This window comes from Melanaphis sacchari, unplaced genomic scaffold, assembly GCF_002803265.2.
Source record: "Melanaphis sacchari strain LSU unplaced genomic scaffold, SCAv2.0 Contig11_pilon_pilon, whole genome shotgun sequence".
In the NCBI taxonomy this organism is placed as follows: domain Eukaryota; kingdom Metazoa; phylum Arthropoda; class Insecta; order Hemiptera; family Aphididae; genus Melanaphis; species Melanaphis sacchari.
This window is the reverse complement of record NW_020270469.1, coordinates 6,122,773-6,127,628: the sequence shown is the minus strand read 5'-3', so window position 1 is coordinate 6,127,628 and position 4,856 is coordinate 6,122,773.

Here is a 4,856-nt window from a genome sequence, read left to right as displayed (position 1 = left end):
TGTTTTTAGAAATACTAATCTAATATTTTAAAATATAAAATAAATAAATAATGAACAAAATATAATAAAGTTATTAATTAATAAAAAATTCAGACGATTATTATAATTAATTATAATAAGAGAGATAAACATATCCTTGGAAAATATTTATTTGTAAATATTGGCTCATAGGGGAAATAATATTCCTTCAGGTAAGCATGATATAACTATTTATGTATATACATTATACGTATATCGTCGGAATAGCGAGAAATATTAAGTATAAAACGCTATCAAGTAAATAATATTAATTTACCACTACGTACACTGTTCCGCGCATAGATTTATATAGACTTCATTACGACACCCGAACGTAATAAAAATATAATAATCGAAAATCGTGCGAGGTATACGAATAGATTGGTGTGGCGTGTAGGTACATGACTAACCTATATATAGGTATATATGGTTGATAGGTTTGGTAAATTTCTCCGCCCTCGTGCCTGTTATTATAATATTATATTGTTGTACTTATTCGTCGCGCGGGGACCGACAATGACACACGTATTATAAAGGTTTATTATAATATAGTAATGCTGCCAATGCTGGTGCCCATAATATTATATAATACCTAATAATATATATAAATATATTATATGATATTCGTTTATCTTTTTTCGTAACAAAAACCTTTTATTATTCCTTATCTTTAGCTACTTTTATTTACTTCGCCGTTTAGAAACCAATACCGTTTATTTTATAATAGGCTATCAAATTAATTCTTATACATAAAAAAAAGTTACCTATAATACACCTTTTAAATTTTATAATAATGAGTAAGGGTATAAATAATAAAGGTGATCGATACAAACATTTTTTTTTTTTTGTTTTGACAAAAACGGAACCATCTTTTAAATCTTAACCACATTGAGAAAAATCGGTACCGAATAAAACTAGTAATTCCATTAGAAATCTTAAAACATGCTTGGGTACATTCTTTATGCTTATGATGTTCACTCGAGAGTAATCAGTCCACTTTTATTATTAAATTTTGAGTCTTTTCTTATTCTTCCCTGTGAATTTTATTTTAAAATTTTAGAATATTACTGATTATAGTATTATACCGAATTAAAATCAAATCAAAATAATGTGATGATTGATATCAAGTAACCACCATAACGAGTTCAAGTGATCAAGTCTTTAATCTTTATATGTTTCTTAAAGCATTACTAGCATTTTTGATACGATAGACAAATTGTACATACTTTTTAGTCTAAGCTTTAGACTCTAAACTCTAAAAAATATTATTCGTCATTCGTCAAACGTTAAATACTTAAATACAGTCTGATAGTAGTATAGTACCGATAGTGGAGAAGAGTGTGAGCTTGTAGGACTCATCCACTATCTGTTTTACATGACTACATCATAGATTAAATGAAAATATAATTTTTTTTTTCATATAATCTGCGACTACATGTCTAATACCATATAGCCGTAATTAACCCATTGTTCAAAGAGGACTAATATAGATAGAACTATTTAAGTATTAAAAATTGAACTTGGGAGATTATGTTTCCTAAACTTAGCTATACATTAATATATTATAAAAAACATTGTGGTTTTATCAAGTCTAGGAAGAACTTCACACAACAATTGTTGAGAATAATTTAATAATTGTTAACTACATTTTCTAAGATATTTAAAATTATATAGTACGATTAAAATATATCAACCTTAGGTATGTTTTGTATACATTTATATAAGTATCTAATACACAACTGTAAAAAGTGACATAATTAATTGGTAAAATATATTTGATTATAAATTTAAAATTATAAATATACGAGTACCCATAGGCGTGCGCAGACATTTGTGGCAGGGTAGGCCAAGCCAATACTATCGTACTATATAATTTTAAATATCTTAGAAAATGTAGTTAACAATTATTAAATTATTCTCAACAATTGTTGTGTAAGTTCTTCCTAGACTTGATAAAACCACAATGTTTTTATAATATATTAATGTATAGCTAAGTTTAGGAAACATAATCTCCCAGTTCAATTTTAATACTTAAATAGTTCTATCTATATAGTCCTCTTGAACAATGGGTTAATTGCGCTATGGTATTAACATAGGTCGCAGATTATATGAAAAATTATATTTTCATTTAATCTATGATGTAGTCATGTAAAACAGATAGTGGATGAGTCCTACAAGCTCACACTCTTCTCCCACTGTCGGTACTATCAGACTGTATTTAAGTATTTAACGTTTGACGAATGACGAATAATATTTTAGAGTTTAGAGTCTAAAGCGACTAAAAGTATGATTTATCTATCGATATCAAAAATGCTAGTAATGCTTTAAGAAACATATAAAGATTAAAGACTTGATCACTTGAACTCGTTATGGTGGTTACTTGATATCAATCATCACATTATTTTGATTTGATTTTAATTCGGTATAATACTATAATCAGTAATATTCTAAAATTTTAAAATAAAATTCACAGGGAAGAATAAGAAAAGACTCAAAATTTAATAATAAAAGTGGACTGATTACTCGAGGAACATCATAAGCATAAAAAATGTACCCAAGCATGTTTTAAGATTTCTAATAAATTACTAGTTTTATTCGGTACCGATTTTCTCAATGTGGTTAAGATTTAAAGATGGTTCCGTTTTTGTCAAAAAAAATGTTTGTATCGATCACCTATATTATTTGTACCCATTATCATTATTATAAATTTAAAAGGTGTATTATAGGTAACTTTTTATGTATAAGAATTAATTTGATAGCCTATTATAAAATAAACGGTATTGGTTTCTAAACGGCAAGTAAATAAAAGTAGCTAAAGATAAGGAATAAAAAGGTTTTGTTACGAAAAGATAAACGAATATCATATAATATATTTATATATATTATTAGGTATTATATATATATTATGGGCACCAGCATTGGCAGCATTACATATTATAATAAACCTTTATAATACGTGTGTCTGTCGGTCCCGCGCGACGAATAAGTACAACAATATAATATTATAATAACAGGCACGAGGGCGGAGAAATTACCAAACCTATCAACCATATACCTATATATAGGTTAAGTCATGTACCTACGCCACACCAATCTATTCGTATACCGCACGATTTTCGATTATTATATTTTATTACGTTCGGTGTCGTAATGAAGTCTATATAAATCTATGCGCGGAACAGTTACGTAGTGGTAAATTAATATTATTTACTTGATAGCGTTTATACTTAATATTTCTCGCTATTCCGACGATATACGTATAATGTATATACATAAATAGTTATATCATGCTTACCTGAAGGAATATTATTTCCTATGGAGCCAATATTTACAAATAAATATTTTCCAGATATGTTTATCTCTTATTATAATTAATTATAATAATCGTCTGAATTTTATTAATTAATAACTTTATTATATTTTGTTCATTATTTATTTATTTTATATTTTAAAATATTAGATTAGTATTCTACTTTACTTTACTAACATTTCCTCGATTTAAATATTATACATTATAATTTATAAGCGAATGAGATATTATAAGTACTATGTATAAACATAATAAAACGAACTTCTAATTTATAAATTATAATTTATAATATTTACATATTTGTGGTGCTGCAGGACGCAGGTAATCAATGATCCATATAAAATTTAATATATATTAATATAGTCAAATTAATAATATAATTTTAAAAATTTAATGTCACAGTTTCAAAAATTATATTGATAGAGCTTTAAATTCAAAAATAATTTTTATTAACTGCCAAGTATCAACTTATATTTATTAAAGTTATTTAATGCTTCCAACGAATAACCTTCATAATATCAACCGATATTCAGTTCATTACAAACCTGATGGACATTTCTGCAATTATTAACTGAGAATTTTTAGTGACAATGACAACATCTTTACCACGTAAATAAAGTCAATCGTCAGTATATAAATTTAGAATTAGAAAACCAAAATTACTGCTTCATTTCAGCTATCACTTCCGATATGTTAGAGTATTTGGGATGAACTGGAGATATCGTTTAAGATATTGTGAAGGCTGAATTGGGTTTAATTGGAGAGCACATTGAAAAACTTTATACAGTAATTTGATACAGATATCAACAGACTACAGTTAATACAAATTATACTCAGATTTAATGATTTACAGTTTCATAAAACTTTTTAATTCAATAATTAATTTATTATATGAAAATGTCATAAACCATAACGTATAATATACTAGCAGTTAATAAAAATCTAAGCAAATGGTATCCGTAAAATTGAAATAGAACCAAGAATTTAATTTGGAGTTCCTTTTCCTTATAGTATTGTATACGTCTACAGTACTTCATATGTCCATATGTATATCAATGGTAAATTTACAAAGAATATACCTAAATATTATTTTAAGTGTGTTATTGCTGTATATGATGCTAACTTTATTCCTGTGTATGAATTGATGTCAGTTCAGTAGAAAATAAATTGAGCGCAAACTTTAATTTTATAGAAGGTGAAAAACAAATTAATAGGTAAGGTACTCATATAAAATGTTCCAAGAGCTGTAGCTCGGTGAATACTTAGAATATTGCAAAGATAAGTTACGTTTAGGTGTCGCGGTCATCCGACAGACGCACGTGCGCTTTATACCATGACACACATTTCGATTTTCAGCGTCGTATTCTTATATGTTTTATTATATTATTATTATTATATATTTTAGATTATGTCTTTGTGAATAATAACTTGAGGTGTTTGAGATTCATCCAGCCGTGCTGTTGTTATTATTATTGAGATTATTACTATATAGAATAAAGACAGGTTGCCCGATAACAATACATGAAAA